The sequence below is a fragment of the Sus scrofa genome, chromosome 4, assembly GCF_054392235.1.
Source record: "Sus scrofa isolate SSC_HxYL_T2T_F1_AM1 chromosome 4, Sscrofa_HxYL_maternal_Yorkshire_Landrace_v2.0, whole genome shotgun sequence".
Classification (NCBI taxonomy): domain Eukaryota; kingdom Metazoa; phylum Chordata; class Mammalia; order Artiodactyla; family Suidae; genus Sus; species Sus scrofa.
The window spans coordinates 84,333,826-84,350,777 of record NC_139386.1 but is presented as its reverse complement, the minus strand read 5'-3'; the positions used below and the strand labels follow the sequence as shown (position 1 = coordinate 84,350,777).

General features: G+C 38.2%; 1 protein-coding gene across 32 annotated transcripts in view; it reads left to right on the top strand.

The window, feature by feature from the left end:
• Positions 1 to 16,952, top strand: part of SPIDR (scaffold protein involved in DNA repair) — a 315,912-nt gene that overhangs the window by 181,743 nt on the left and 117,217 nt on the right. The gene's annotated exons all lie outside the window — the stretch shown is intronic.

Below are 16,952 nucleotides of genomic sequence, written 5' to 3'. Positions count from 1 at the left end.
TCAAACTTAATTATTTTTAAGGCATTTTCCAGCTCTACTGAAGTTCTATATGCAAAGTATAGTGTTGAGAGAATAAATCTTATGCTAAACTGCTTTATGTCCCCAATCAATCATTTCCCATCTCTTTGAAGCTAAGTGTTTAGTAAATATGAGCTATTTCTGAAGTGAAGTCAGGGAAGATGGCAAATCAGAAAGCTCCAGGAATGTGTACCTCTACCAAAACAACAACTGAACTTTCAAAACTCTCTGGGGCAACCATTTTAGAAATTTGGGTCTCATAGAATACTTTCAGCATCCAGGGGAGAACTTGATGGAGACACTGGTAAATTTCAGTAAATATTGGTTGAATTCAGCCTTCACACTATAGTGGCTATCATCCCCTAGTCCCAGCCCCATGACAGGCAGCTGTCTGGTGGTAAGCATTCCTCATGCAGTGAGGAATTTGTCCTCAAAAAATGAGTGTTATGAATTTTTATTGTCGATTACTGGCTTTTGATCACTGAGGACATGACACAGAGGTCAGCCATTGTCTCACCCCTCACTGGGCTGAAGTGGCTCTCCAGACACTGGAGGATTTAAGAAAGAGGAATTTTTATTCTCCCCACCAACTCTTGGGAGTCAGACATTTAAAGTATCCTTTGCTTTGGTCAGTGGCTGTCTGCCGAGACAAATGAAAAGAAGCTTTAGTTTCTCATACATCACAAGAATACACACTTTGCAAAACTAGTTTAGAAGAGTCCAAAAGGATAGCTCCAGCCCTCAGCAAACAAAAATCATTCCTGGGGAATGGGGAAATTAAATTTCTACAGTTACCACAGCTTAATCTCACAATATCCAGATTTGAAGAAAAAACATACAAAGAAACAGAAAGGAATGACTTCTTCACAGGAAATAAGAATTTGACAGAAACCATCCCTGAGGAAGCACACACATTGGAATTATTTAAATCAATAGTCTTAATTATGTTCATTGAGCTATAATAGACCTTGAACAAAGAATTAAAGGAGATCAGGAAAACTATGAACAAAATGAGAATATCCTAAAGAGAGAAAAGAACCAAGCATAAATTCTGGAGCTGAAAAGTATAAAAATGAAATGAGAAACTCACTAGAAGAATTAAACAGTACATTTGAGCTGGCAGGACAAAAGATTAGAAAGCTTAAAGATAAGAAAATTGAGGAGTTCTTGTTATGGCTCAGTGGTTAACAAACCCAACTAGTACCCATGAGGACATGGGTTAGATCCCTGGTCTTGCTCAGAGGGTTTAAGGCATTTCGGTGAGCTGTGGTGTAGGTCACAGGTACAACTCAGATCCCGCATTGCTATGGCTGTAGTGTAGGCCAGTGACTACCACTCCGATTCAACCCCTAACCTGGGAATTTTCATATGCTGAGGGTACATCCCTAAAAAGACCAAAAAAAAAAAAAAAAAAAAAAAAAAAGATAAGAAGATTGAACATATCCTACCTTAGGAACAGAAGGAAAAAAGAATGAAGAAGTATGAACAGAACGTATGGGGCCTGTGGAACACCATCAAGTATAGCAGCATACAGTTTACAAGTCTCAAAAGGAAAAGAGAGAAAGAAAGGGGCAGAAAAAAATACTTGAGATAATAACCCCAAATTTTCCAGATCTGAGGAAAGGCATGCATACATGTATTCAAGAGCTCAGTGAACTCCTAGAAGGATATGCACAAGGAAAGCCACACTGAAACACGTTATAGTTTATCAATTCCCACTTAGAAGTGAACAGAAACAAATCTTCATAACCTCAGATTTGGTGATAGATTCCTAAATACGAAATTAAAAATATGGGCAGCAGTAACAACAACAAAACAATAAATCGCACGTCATCAAAATTAAGAGCTTTTGTGCTTCAATATGCTATCAGTATGGTGAAAAGTACATTATGCTACAAGTGAAATAAGCCAGATATAGAAAAACAAATACTGTTGTTCTTACTTTATATGTGGACTCTAAGAAAGTCAAATTCATAAAAACATAGTAGAAGAATAGTGGCCAGGGGCTGGGGAGTAGGGGAAATGGGTAGATATTGGTCAGAAGGTACAAAGTTTTTTCGTTGTTGTTGTTTGGTTGGTTGTTTGTTTGTTTGTTTTTGCTTTTTAGGGCCGCACCCACGGTATATGGAGGTTCCCAGGCTAGGGGTCTAATTGGAACTTCAGTTGCCGACCTACACCACAGCCACAGCAACAGGGAATCCAAGCTGAGTCTGTGACCTACACCACAGCTCACAGCAACACCAGATCCTTAACCCATTGAGCAAGGCCTGGGATCAAACCTGTGTCCTCATGGATGCTAGTCAGATTCGTTTACCACTGAGTCCCAACAGGAACTCCCAAACTTTCCTTTGTAAGGTGAATAGGTTCTAAAGACCTAATGTACAGCTTGGTGAATGTAGTTGGTAATACTGTATTCTATACTTGAATTTCCTGAGAGGTTAGATCTTAAGTGTTCTCACCACACAAAAGATTTGGTAATTATATAAAGTGTTGGTTATGTTAATTAGCCTGATAGTGGTAGTTGTTTCACAGTGTATACATATATCAAAACATTACATTGTACACCTTAAATTTATACAATTTTTATTTGCTGATTGTATTTCAGTAAAGTGGGGGAAAAGAATAAAGTGAACCCACAGAATGGGAGGAAATATTTGCATATCATATATCTGATAAATGGTTGTGTGTACTTTTGCATAGAATATATGAAGACCTCTTAATAACTCAGTAATAAAAAGACAACTAACTCAATTTTTAAAATAGGCAAAGAATCTGAGTAAACATTTCTTCAAAGAAGTCATACAAGTGTCAGTAAGAGTAGTGATTTTTCGTGTCACACACCTCTTCTCAAATCTTGACTCACCAATTTTAACGTGTATTCTTAGGCAGCTGCTGCATTTCTCTGTGTCTCACGGGGTCTTCTTTGAGCTTAAAGGATTTAATGGGTTGGAAGGTATCTAGCACCTAAGAAGCAGGAAGAAGTTTTGCCTGTGGCTGGTGCTCTTTTTGTTGTCATCCTAAGCTCCCTTACTTTACAATATCATCACTACCTGTAGGAGTCTGAACCTTGGTTTTCATTCATCTGCTATGCACATCACTGTTTTCCCCTCTAAAATGGAGATAATTCTAGTATCCTGCTTTCCTCCAAGGAAGTTATAAGAATCAAATAAGCTGGTATTCCTATTGTGGCTCAGCAGTAACGAACCCAACTAATATCCATGAGAATGTGGGTTTGATCCCTGGCCTTGCTCAGTGGGTTAAGCATCTGGCATTACTGCATGCTATGGTGTAGGTTGCAGATGCGGCTCAGATCCTGGGTTGCTGTGACTGTGGTGTAGGCTGGCAGCTGTAGCTTGGATTCAATCCCTAGCCTGGAAACTTCCATATGCCACTTATGTGGCCCTAAAAAGAAAAAAAAAAAAGAAAGAAAGAAAAAGAAAAAAGGAATCAAATGAGGTAATTTAAGGGAAAGTCATTTATAAAATGCTCATTTAATTAATGTACAAAACATATAATTATTAAAGGATTATTATAACAAGAATGCATGTTATTATTATGCTTTCCCTGTCTTAATAAACTGGGCTTTTTACTGAGTTAATCATATACAATTGTACCATTTGTATCAATCTCTGCGTAATTCCTTGTATATAATAAGTGCTCAGTAAATGTATTGGAGATGAATTTAATTGAAATAGTATAAAGCTTTAACATAAAATATTTGACTGTTTTTTTGATTTCCTGAAAGGATGCTGCAGGCTATTTAGAATTAACATCTATTTGGTCTATTTTGACAAAGATGATGTAGATAATCTTTACCATTGTATGTATAGCTCATCAGAGTGATAGTTTGCAACCTTAATGTGCATGTATCTTTATAAATTTTAGAGGATCAAGAATTTAGTTGATATTGTCAGTTATAAACTTGTAAAAAAGATATAAACACTTGTATAATTGATTCCTACATCATTTCCTTTGAAGATCACTTTGCAAATGAGAACTGTTTTAAAGACAAAAATGAAATATTAAGAAGACCTCCATTCCTTTGAATCTGTACCCTCTCACACACTGACTCAAAGTCTCTGCTGGAACTGGAGCTCTACTGTCCTCGCCCCCCACAAACCCACTCAACAGTATCCAGAAGGAGGAGAACATTAAACAATACCCCTGGACAGAAGGAAACAAATGATCCTATCATTGATGAAAACAAATCCTTGTGTGCTTGTCTTTGTATAACCAGAACAGTTTGTTAAGTAGAAAGTCATATGTATTAATTTTTCAGGTAATAAATTTAACACAGGTTAGCCATGGAAAGAAAGAAAAGAAAGAAAGAAGGAAGGAAGGAAGAGAAAAGAAAGAGAGAGAAAGGAAGAAAGAGAGAAAGAAATAAAAGAAAGAGAAAGGAAGAAAGAAAGAAAAAGAAAGAGAAAGAAAGAAAAGAGGAAGGGGAAGGAAAGGAAAGGAGGAGTTCTCATTGTGGCTCAGCAGGTTACGAGCCTGACTAGTATCCAAGGATCTGGCATTGTCGCAAGCTGTGGTGTAGGTAGCAGATGCAGCTTGGATCTGGTATTGCTGTGGCTGTGGTGTAGCCCAGCAGCTGCAGCTCTGATTCGATCCCTAGCCTGGGAACTTCCATATGCTGTACATGTGGCCCTAAAAAGCAAAGCAAAAAAAAAAAAACCCACAAAAAGCAAAAACAAACCAAAAACACAGGTTAGCCTAAAGTATAAATGACTTGAGATTCTATTTAAAATATGTCTAGGAGTTCACATTGTGGTGCAGTGGGTTAAGACTCCAACTATAGCTGCTTGGATCTCTGTGGAAGTATGAGTTGGATCCCCAGCTTGGCTCATTTGGTTAAAGGATCTGGCATTGCTACAGCTGCATTGTAAGTCGCAGCTACAGCTCAGATTCAATCCCTGGCCCAGAAAATTCCATATGACACAGTTGTAGCCATAAAAATGGTTGGGTTTTTGGGGTTTTTTTGTTTGTTTTTTTTTTTTTTCTTTTCTTTTTAGGGCCATACCCATGGCATATGGAAGTTCCCAGGCTAGGGGTTGAATCGGAGCTGCAGCTGCCAGCCTGTGCCACAGCCACAGCATCATGGGATCTGAGCCATGTCTGCAACCTGCACCACAGCTCACAGCAACACCAGATCCTAAACCCACTGGCGAGGCCAGGAATCTAACCCACATCCTCGTGGATACTAGTCAGATTCGTTTCTGCTGAGCCATGTCGGAAACTCCCCATAAAAATGTTTTAATGTCTAAATTGTAAAGAGAAGTTTCTACACTGTACTTGCTGCTTGTCTTGATAATGCCTGTGGGGCTCACAGAGCTCCAGACAAGCCTGTACCTGGGAGACTTGGGAGTGTGATGAGCTTGTAGCTAAAAGGTGTGTTTCAGGCTGTGCTTCAGGCTCTTCCAGGTGTGAAGAGTTGAAAGGGTAATGGCACATTGAGTGCTCCATGGCCACACACTCACTTTCAGGTCAGGCCTGCTCAGGAGTCCTTTGTCATAACCTGAGAGTAGCCCTCAGGCCCTCCAAATGTTCCTCTGCTCTGCAGGCACGTTTGTGGGAGCAATGATGGCACCTCAGACAAGGGCCAGGAAGCTCTCAGGAGGACACACTGTCAGGACCAACCAAGTCTGGATGAACGGAACAGGAACAGGTGGAGAAACAAAGGCTGGGCGGTTTCATACCCTCCTCTGGATTAATCCTCACCAGGACCGTAGCCTTCAGCTAGTTGTAGCATCTCCGGGGAACTTTTTCTTTTCAGGGTCACAGGCTCACTTTCAAAGGGCCAAAAATGTATTTTTTGTTTCTGGCTCTAGTTACCATAGTGTCTCTCATGGGTGGGTGAAGCTCACCTTGGGCTGCTATTTTGGTTTTGGCATATGACACACCCTACTATGGTTTTGCTGTGCTCTGGTTGCTATGTGATATTCTGAGGTTTCTGCCATTCTTGTTTGCCCTAATTTCTTTTTTCACGAAAATTAGTTGTGCCATTCAAGAGAAGTTGTGTTTCTTCTGTGAAATACAGTTTTGATCCCAGAGCATTCTTGTTCCTTTTATAGTTTAAATTATGTCCTTTACCCAGCCTTGCACATTTATCTAGTTTAACTGAGGTTTGTTCTGTTTGAAGCTACACTAAGTTCTATTTGTGGTAATAATTAAACCTAGGCTTTGTGGGTTTTGAGGACAGTATTTCTTGATTTTAATTTACTGATTCTCTTATTTTAATAGTGTCAACTTCAGCTCTTTTGTGATCATTGTCTTCTCAAATTTCTTTAATTGTCGTTTAGTGTGAATCCCTTTCTTCTGAATACCGTAAATTTTCAAATGAAATTTCAGTTTGGGGCATTTTGTGGGTTTTAGAAAAACGTATTTTCAGTTCATATGATTTTTTTCCTCCGTTTCTATTCTAGGTACACTATTCAAGTATTCTAGTCTGTTCCTCATGTTTTGTCATCTCAATTTTTATTTCTTATGAAATAAAAAGATTGAACCATTAAAATATTTTTTTATGTATGGGTACCGTTGGCTTGTTGAGATGACCTCTATTATGTATGTATGATGACCATTATAAGAATTCTTTTTAAAAAATGCTATCACTTTTCTGCCTTTGTTGGTTTTTAGTGATCTGAATATATTTGCAGATTGAGTTATTCATATTAATATTTACTATGATATTTCTTGATAGAGTGGGCTTTTTAAATCAACTTTTTAGCTCAGTTGGAATAAAAAACCTAGACAACAAGGCAAGCTTAGCTGTTTGGACTGCTCTGGTTCTTTAGCCTGTCTTGAGCCAGGTTTTCCTTCAGAGCTTGAGTAGAGGTAAGTATGAGGAAAAACCTAGTCACTCCTCTGACTCTTGATTTGTCTTAGGTATTGTCACCTCATTTTTATGTTTCTAAGTTTTTTTTTTTTTTTTCTTTGAAAGTGTTCACCACATTGAGGTTTGTGGTTATAGGCATTCTTGAAGAAGGCTTTGTTACCTGTGTATTTGGAAAGTCATTTATTTCTTTTTTTTTCTTTTTATAGCCGCACCTGTGGCATGTGGACGTCTCTGGGTTAGGTGTCAAATTAAAGCTATAGCTGGCACCTGTTCCACAGCCATGGCAACACCAGATCCAAGCAGCATCTGCAACCTATGCTGCAGCGGCAGGACTGAATTCTTAACCCACTGAGTGAGGCCAGGGATCAAACTCAAATCCTCATAGAGACAACGTCAGATCCTTAACCTACTGAGCCATAATGGGAACTCCTGGAAAGTCATATATTTCTGTTTAAAAACAATACACCAAAGATTCCTGAATTTTGATAGTAAAAAAAAAAAAAAAATCAGGGTTTTTTGTTTGTTTAAATAACATTAAGTTGCATTTAAATTATAGTTTTAAATGGTTTGTTACTGGAAGGATACGATTTAAAAGTTTTCTAGTATAGTCTAATTTTTATAAATCCAAGGTCTTGGAAGAATAATAATCATTTATGTAAATCATTTTAATGTATAAAATACTTTCATATGCCTTATTGCCTTAAAATGCTCTAACATAAATGTGGTTATAACCCTGTACAAGACGTAGAGGATTCTGTTTTTTCAGGTGATACAATCAAGATCATCTGCTTGTGACAGGTTGGGACTTAACGCAAATCTCTAGACTTGACATTCTTTTTTTTTTTTTTTAATTTTATTTTTTTTATTACTCCAATTTATCACATCTGTAGTTGTATAATGATCACAACAATCTAATTTCACAGGATTTCCATCCCACAGCCCAAGCACATCCCCCTACCCCCCAAACTGTCTCCTCCGGAGACCATAAGTTTTTCAATGTGTGTGAGTCAGCATCTGTTCTGCAAAGAAGTTCATTCAGTCTGTCCTTTTTTCAGATTCCACATGTCAGTGAAAGCATTTGATGTTGGTATCTCATTGTATGGCTGACTTCACTTAGCATGATAACTTCTAGGTCCATCCATGTTGCTAAAAATGCCAGTATTTCGTTCCTTTTAATGGCTGAGTAATATTCCATTGTGTATATGTACCACATCTTCTTGATCCACTCTTCTGTCGATGGACATTTAGGTTGTTCCCATGTCTTGGCTATTGAAAATAGTGCTACAATGAACAGTGGAGTACATGTGTCTTTTCGAGTTGAGGTTTTCTCTGGATAGATGCCCAGGAGTGGGATTACTGAATCAAATGGTAGTTCTATTTTTAGTTTTCTGAGGAATCTCCACACTGTTCTCCACAGTGGTTGCACCAGTTTACAATCCCACCAACAGTGTACTAGGGTTCCTTTTTCTCCACACCCTCTCCAGCACTTAGTGTTTGTAGACTTTTTGAGGATGGCCATTCTGGCTGGTGTAAGGTGGTACCTGATAGCGGTTTTGATTTGCATTTCTCTCATAATGAGTGATGTTGAACATCTTTTCATGTGTTTTTTTACCATCTGTAGACTTCACATTCTTGCTGTACACACTGTACCACACCGCTGCTCAGATTAGACAGTTCTACCTAGGAAGATGCGTGGAATGGTGTATTGCATGTTAATTTTTTTTTTTTTTTTGGTTTTTTTTGGGGGGGGTGTTTTTGCCTTTTTATGGCCACACCTGCAGCATATGGAGGTCCCCAGGTTAGGGGTCATATTGAAGCTGCAGCCACTGGCCTATATCACAACTCATGGCAACACCAGATCCTTAACCCACTGAGCAGGGCCAGGGATAGAACCTGCGTCCTCATGGATGCTATTCAGATTGGTTTCTGCTGAGCCACAATGGGAACTCCGAACTGCATGTTACTTGTTGACTTGCGACCCTGTGGATGAGATGTGAGGAGCCTTGTTAACCAAGTGAAAGAAAATGTTCATCAGATTGCAGTTTTTTCTGCAGCAATGGAGCTGTGGGCCCAGAGACTTTACTTATAATTTTTTTTTTTTCCCCACTGCATGGAGTGAGATTTTTGTTGTTTTTTTTTCAATTGAAGTATAGTTGATTTGCAATGTTGTATTAATTCCTGCTGCACAGCAAAGTGATTCAGTTATATATAAATTCTTTTGGGGAGTTAGTCCACATGTAATTTTTTTATTAGAATATAGTTGATTTACAGTGTCAATTTCTGCTGTACAGTGTAGTGTGTATATGTATATATATAGATACAGACACACACACACACACACACACACACTCATTCTTTTCCTCATACCATCTTGCATCATGTTTTATCCCAAGAAACTGGACAGTGTTGAACAGTAGGGCCCATTGCTTATACATTCCGAATGTAGTCGTTTGTATCTGTCAACCCCAAACTCCCTGTCCATCCCACTTCCTCCTACCTCCCCCTGAAGCAACCACAATTCTGCTCTCCATGTCTGTGATCTATTTCTGTTTTATAAATGGGATCATTTTTACCGTATTTTAGATTCTACATATAGGTGATATCGTATGGTATTTATCTTTCTCTTTCTGACTTACTTTACATAGTATGAGAATATCTAGTTGCATCCATCTTGCTGCAAATGGCATTATCTTGTTCTTTTTTATTCCATTGTGTATATGTACCACATCTTAACCCATTCATTGTCAATGGACATTTAGGTTGTTTCCCATTTCTTGGCTATTGTGAATAGTGCTGCCGTGAACATATGGGTGCATATATCTTTCTGAATGAAAGATTTGTCCAGATATGTACTCAGGAGTGGGATTGCCTGATGATATGGTAGTTCTGTATTTAGTTTTTCTGAGGAACCGCCACACTGTTTTCCATAGTGGTTGTACCAATTGACATTCCCACCAGCAGTGAAGGAGAGTTCCCTTTCTCCACACCCTCTCTGCCATTTGTAATTTGTTGATTGTCAATAATGGCCATTTTTACCGGTATAAGGTTGTACCTCATTGTAATTTTGATTTGCATTTCTATAATAATTAGAGCATTTTTTCATGTGCCTTTTGGCCACCATATGGCTTCTTTGGAGAAATGTCTGTGTAGGCCTTCTGCCCATTTTTTGATTGGGCTATTTGTTTTTTTTGTCATTGAGTTGTGTGATCTATTTGCATATTTTGGAGATTAGGCCCTTGTCAGTTGCATTGTTTGTAACCCCATTCTGTGGGTTGTCTTTTTGTTTTTTAATGGCTTCCTTGCTGTGCAAAAGCTTTTGAGTTTAATTATGTCCCACTGGTTTATTTTTGTTTTTAAACGTCATTATTGTAGGAGGTGGCTCAAACAAGATGTTGCTGTGATTTATGTCAAAGAGCATTCTGCCTATATTTTCCTCTGGAAGTTTTATAGTATCTGGCCTTTCATTTAGGTCTTTAATCCATTTTGAGTTTATTTTTCTGTATGGTGTTAAAGAATGTTGTAGTTTCATTCTTTTACATGTAACTGTCCAGTTTTTCCAGCACCACATCTTTCTTCCACTGTATGTTCCTGCCTCCTTTGTCATAGATTGATTGTGTTTGTGTTTATTTCTGGGCTTTCTATTGATCTATATTTCTGTTTTTGTTCCAGTACCACACTGTTTTAATAACCGTAGCTTCATAGTATAATCTGAAGACAGGGAGCTTCATTCCTCCATTTCCATTTTTCTTTTTCAATATTGCTTTGGCTCTTTGGGGTCTTTTGTGTTTCCATGAAAATTTTAACAAATGTTGTTCTAGAATAACTTTGGAAATTTGGAAGAGATTGCATTGAATCTGTAGATTGCCTTGGTTAGTATAGTCATCTTGATGATATTGATTCTTCCAATCCAAGGGCTTGGTGTATCTTTCCATCCATTTGTATCATCTTTGATTTCTTTCATCAATCTACCTAAAGAGACAAAAGACCTGTGCTCTGAAAGGTACAGGTCTTTTGTCTCTTTAGGTGATTTATTCCTAGGTATCTTATTCTTTTTGATATGATGGTAAATGGAATTGTTTCCCTAATTTCTTTTTCTGATCTTTCGTTCTTAGTATATAGAAATGCAATCAGTTTCTGTGTATTGATTTTGTATCCTGCAACTTCACCAAATTCATTAATGAGCTCTAATAGTTTTCCAGTAGTGTCTTTAGGACTTTCTAGGTATAGTATCATGTCATCTGCAAACAATGATCGTTTTACTTCTTCTTTTCCAATTTGGATTTCTTTTATTTCTTTTTCTTCTATGATTGCCATTGCCAGGACTTCCAAAATTATGTTGAGTAACATTGGTGAAAGTGGACATCCTTGCCTTGTTCCTGATCTTAGCAGAAATGTTTTCAGTTTTTCACCATTGAGAATGATGTTGTTAGCTGTGGGTTTGTCATATATGGCTTTTATTATGTTCACTTTGTGCCCACTTTCTGGAGAGTTTTTATCATAAATGGGTGTTGAATTTTGTCAAAAGATTTTTGTGCATCTATTGAGATGACCATGTGGTTCTTATTTTTCAGTTTGTGGATGTGATGTATCACACTGATGGATTTGCACATGTTGAAGAATCCTGGCATTCCTGGGATAAATCCCATCTGATCATGGTGTATGATCCTTTCAATATATAGTTGAATTTGGTTTGCTAATATTTTGTATACATATATACATTCTTTTTTTGAGTATTCTTTTCCATTATGGTTTATCATGGAGTATTGAGTATGGGTCCCTGTGCTATACAGTAGGACCTTGTTGTTTATAAGATCTTTATTGTTAATTCAGAGGTGAGAAAGCCAGTCCCTAGATGTCAGCAAGTTAAATCATTAAAATTCTACAGCTCACCAGATGTAATGGAGCTCAAAGGAGGAAAGTACTACTTTCCTACAAGTTCTTACAAAGCCGGAAGTCTCCACCGAGAAGCTTCCTGGCATTTATGTGAAGTCCTAACAATGAAGTAGGTGTTCTGTAGCTAAAAAGGGTAAACTTCAGAGGTGTGCTGTGTGCTTGAGTCAAGTTAGGAGGGTGTAATGGTCATGTGTGTTTTTCTAGTGTTGTAATCCCTGAAGTATGATGGTGGGACCAGCAGGATCACCTTGAAATTTGTTAAAAATGCAAATTAGGTGGCTCCATCCCAGCCCTACTGAATCAGAAACTCAGTCTATGTTTTAACAAGCCTATGATTCTGATTCATGCTAAATTTGAAAACTGTTCTGGAGTCACACTACAAGATAAAGACTGTCAGATAAAGATTTAATATTGCCGTGGGAAAAGTAGTGCTGGCAACACGTAAATATATTTAGGTTTATATTCAGGAGATGCCTTATAACTCAATGTGGAATGACCCTTAAAAACAGAGACCAGTCATATATTGTCTTTTAAGTTTATTCTTTCAGTATTTTGTTCAAAAGGAAAATAAGTATTAAAAGATCCTGAAAGCACAAAAAAAGAGAGAAAGAGACCAGTCATAACTGATAGTAAGCATCTGGTTTCTGTCTGCACTCTGCACTTCACTTATTAATGCGTACATTTTGATCTTGTAAAGATTTCTATTTCTGATTTTCAAGAAACAGTATTAAATAGAGCAGGTCTAATCCTTTACCCAGAAACCATACCTATAGGAAGCCCAGCCATAGCATTGTGCTGCGTTACCTAGTCAGCTGTATTTTAATGGAGCAAAGGAGCTGAAAGAGGATAGTTTACCTTCTGAGTGCTAGACTCACAGCCAACTCTGTAGAGATGGTACTGTCATGGCACAAATCTAAACTTAGAGGTAGACAGATGAGAGAATTGGGATGCTGAGAAGAGACAGGATGAAGGCATGTTGACTCATAGCTATTGGGTTGGATGAGTGGATGGATGTGTGGCTGGAAGCATGGGTGGATAGATAAGAGAGTTTAACAGTTTATTGTTAAAGACTGATTTAAGTGTTTAATTATATCTGTTAATACATTTTATTGTGGGGGGAAAAAAGGCAGTAATACAAAGGAGAAAATGAAAATTACCTGTATATAATCCTTTCATTTAGGGATAAATTGCTTAATTTTCTGGTGCAGTTCATTCCAGCACTTTCTCCTTGCGAGAATATTGTATTAATAACATACAGTCCTATAGTTCCTATTGTGGCTCAGCAGGTTAAGGACCTGATGTTGTCTCTCTGAGGATGCAGGTTTGATCCTTGGCCTTGCTCAGTAGGTTAAGGATCTGGTGTTGCCATGGCTGTGGTAGGAGCCATGGCTGCAGCTCCCATTAGACCCCTAGCCCAGGAACTTCCATATGCCACAGGTGTGGCCATAAAAAGATAAAAATATATGTATAATACATATGCACTATACATATATAGTCCTACCATCTTGGGATCTCATAGCTCATATAGAGCTGAGTCTGTATCTAGTTCAAGAGTATAACAGGAGCTCCACCCACAATGTCTTTAAATACATTTTTTGAATTAGAATTTTTAAGTCTGTCTTTTGTATAGCTGTTTTGTGATTTATTTTTCTTTTTGTTAGAAAGTTAGATTCTTTGCCATATTTCACTATAATAAATGAGTGTGATTAATATTTTTGTATGTGTTTCTCTCCATATCTCTGATTATTTTACTGGTATAGATTCTTTTTTTTTATAGTGATTTTTATTTTTTCCATTATAGCTGGTTTACAGTGGTGTAGATTCTTAATAGTGACTTTGTTGAGTAAAAATGTATGAATATGTTTTAGGTCTTTAATTACCCAGTTGTATACAGAAGTGAATAAACTACCATGAACCCAGAAAAAACTAAATTTTTCTAATATATACTATCTTCTATTGGAAAAATTGATAACATTTAGAGATTTTAGAAATAGCTAGTGCATTAGGTACTGTTTTAAATAACAGCTAGTGTGTATGGCAAGCATTGCATGTACTTGTCTCTGTGTGGCTTGTATATTTGAATGTAAGTATCTAATCGCACAGTAAAAACATTAGGTAGACATGATCCCCATATTAGATATGAAAAAGTTAAAGTTCAGAAAATTGAAGTAGTTTGATCAAGATAAAATAGACAAGAGGGAGCAGAGCTAGATTTTAAACCTAGGTCAGTTCAACTTCAGGCCGTGTTTCTCCTGCTTTTTTCTCCTCTTTGCATTTTCTATTATATTTGGCAGAATTTTCATTACTGGATAAAAGTATAGGATCTGTGCCTTGAAAATAAAGTTTATAACCACTTCCAGAAATCTGGTAGTTCTTTCTTTAAATTGCACTTTCCGGTGACCTGTGCCTCAAAAAGGAAATAGGTCAGAGACTTATGTTTGCCTAGAGAACTAGACTTCTGGTTTATAGAGGAAGTCTATCTCATATTTTATACTCTTCCATGAATTCATCTTTAATGTGTTTTAGTGTTCACTTTGGAGTGGAACTAAACTCCTTGATGTGATTTTATTTTGATAAAAAGGGAATTAGACAAAGTCTACTCTCTGGGAATTTAAAAATAATACAAGTATAAATGTTAGTTTTCTACTTCACTATTTTAACCAGTTTCTTAAATAATATGGGTGTTATTTGGTTTGTTTGTTTTGTTTTGTCTTTTTGCCATTTCTTGGGCCGCTCCCTTGGCATATGGAGGTTCCCAGGCTAGGGGTCGAATTGGAGCTATAGCCGCTGGCCTACTCCAGAGTCAGAGCAACACAGGATCCGAGCCACATCTGCAACCTACCCCACAGCTCACGGCAACGTTCAGATCCTTAACCCACTGAGCAAGGCCAGGGTCAAACCCGCAACCTCATGGTTCCTAGTCAGATTCGTTAACCACTGTGCCACGGTGGGAACTCCTATGGGTGTTATTTGGATAGGAAGGTGAAAGAAACACATCTGAACCCAAGAGATAAATCTTAACAAATAAGTTGAAAATAAAGGAAGTATAAACCTTAAACTTCTTATTTCTGAAACTGGCTTAATTCTTCAGTTTAGAGATATTTCCTAGGACTTATGTCTTTAAATTTTTCTTATAATAATCTGATTTTTGGTAAGAGGAAGAGTGCCTATTCAGTATTTAAATAATTGAAAATATGGGCAGGATATTTTACTATTTTAAAAAATTCATCACACACACACACAAACACACAAAGGAGTTCCCGTCGTGGCATAGTGGAAACAAATCTGACTAGGAACCCTGAGGTTGCAGGTTCTATCCCTGGCCTCACTCAGTGGGTTAAAGGACCTGGCATTGCTGTGAGCTGTGGTGTAGGTCACAGACGCGGCTCAGATCTGGCATTGCTGTGGCTGTGGTGTGGGCCAACAGCTGTAGCTTCGATTGGACCCCTAGCCTCGGAAACCTCCACATGCCATGGGTGCGACCGTAAAAGAAAAGAAAAGAAAAAAAGCCCCCCAAAAAAATTCATGACAAGCACTGTTACCATTGTGTTATTGCTGACTTGGGCTTCATGCAGGGGTTCGGATGCTGGTGTCTGAAAGAGGGAATTTAAATGCTTCAAAGTTTGTGAAGTTGCCCCAGTAGTCGCTGGGGCATAATAGTCTCTTTCAAATTCAACCAGTTGATTAACCAAAAAGCATTTACTGAGTAACTAGAATGTGGTTTATTGTCTATCCTAAGAATCAAAATTCTCAGCTGCATGGAACTTTCTGCAGGGATGGAAACATTCTTTATCTGTGCTGCCCAGTGTGGTCACCAGCCACTTCAAATACTGGCAGTGTGGTTCCTCCAACTCAGGAACTGCATTTTCAAATTCATTTTATTTCATTTAAAATTGATTAGCTACAAGAGCTACTTTGTAGGCACAGGTATAGAAGATGGCTCTGATGTTCTTTTATCACCAGGCACTTTTGTGCATTAAACTTAATGCCCCTCCACTGCAACTTGTCAAACCAGCCCCCCACATCTCCCACTGCCCTGGTGGCCTCGTCTGATCCTGTGGGCCAGCCAGTCACTGCCAGACAGTTATGTTGCTCCCTCTCTTGTGCACTGGTCCCTCCAGAAAAATAAACAGACTGGCTTTAAAGCCACGGGTTTGTGTTTAAGCCCTGTCATGGGCCGTTGGCACGGACACAGTTGTTATTTCACCTCCTCTGATGATGGGGATAGTCCTACTTATTGTGAAGAGGATGAAATCAGAGTGTGGGCCAGTGCAGTAGAACCCAGCAGAGTCTAACCCGAGAATATCAGCAGCAGAGTACATGAAGGGTGAGAGAAAAGTTATATTTGCTGCTAATGGTATAGACTTCTTAGTAATCTTTAGGAGGAGAAAGAAAATGGGCCTTGGGGAAATAACACTAAATAACTCTAGTTTTTCCTGAAATGACTGACAGTGTAACTCTTGGGGTAGCGACAGTACTGTCAGCCTCAGCCTGTATTTGCGAAGCTACTCCAAGAACTCCACATCAGGTTACTCATTTCATCCTCACAGGAATCTGGGTGGTGCCTACAGCTAAGCCTCTGTTCATGCTCCCATCTTTAGAAACTGAATGACAGATTAAATTTGTCCACTTTCACAGAGCTAGTAAGTGGCAAAGCCAGGACTTCTTAAGTCCAAAAGCATGTCTTCTTCTCTCCTGTGTCTCAAGTCATCGTGTGCTGTGCACAGGAGCTGGTGTGCCCAGACACTTCCCCTTGATTTTAAATGTATACTATGCGCAGATTCCTCTTTGAAAGCACATGAGAAGCAATTGTATAAGGTCTGATTTATCTATTTGAAAGGCATTCTCATTTCTTTGTACATATATCCGAGGAATAGGAATAAAGTATGGGTTTTTTTCATTAACTTGAAAAACATCTTTTTAGTCCCTCACACATGTTAGGTACTATTTGGCACTCAAAAACACACTTATGGTGGAGCATGATAATGGGAGAAAAAAGAATGTATACATGTATGTGTAACTGGGTCACCTTGCTGTCCAGTAGAAGAAGGACAGAACACTGTAAACCAGCTATAATGTAAAAAAATTAAAATCATTATAAAATTTTTTAAAAAGGAGTTCCCGTTGTGGCTCAGTGGTTAGCGAATCCGACTAGCAACCGTGAGGTTGCGGGTTCAATCTCTGGCCTTGCTCAGAGGGTTAAGGA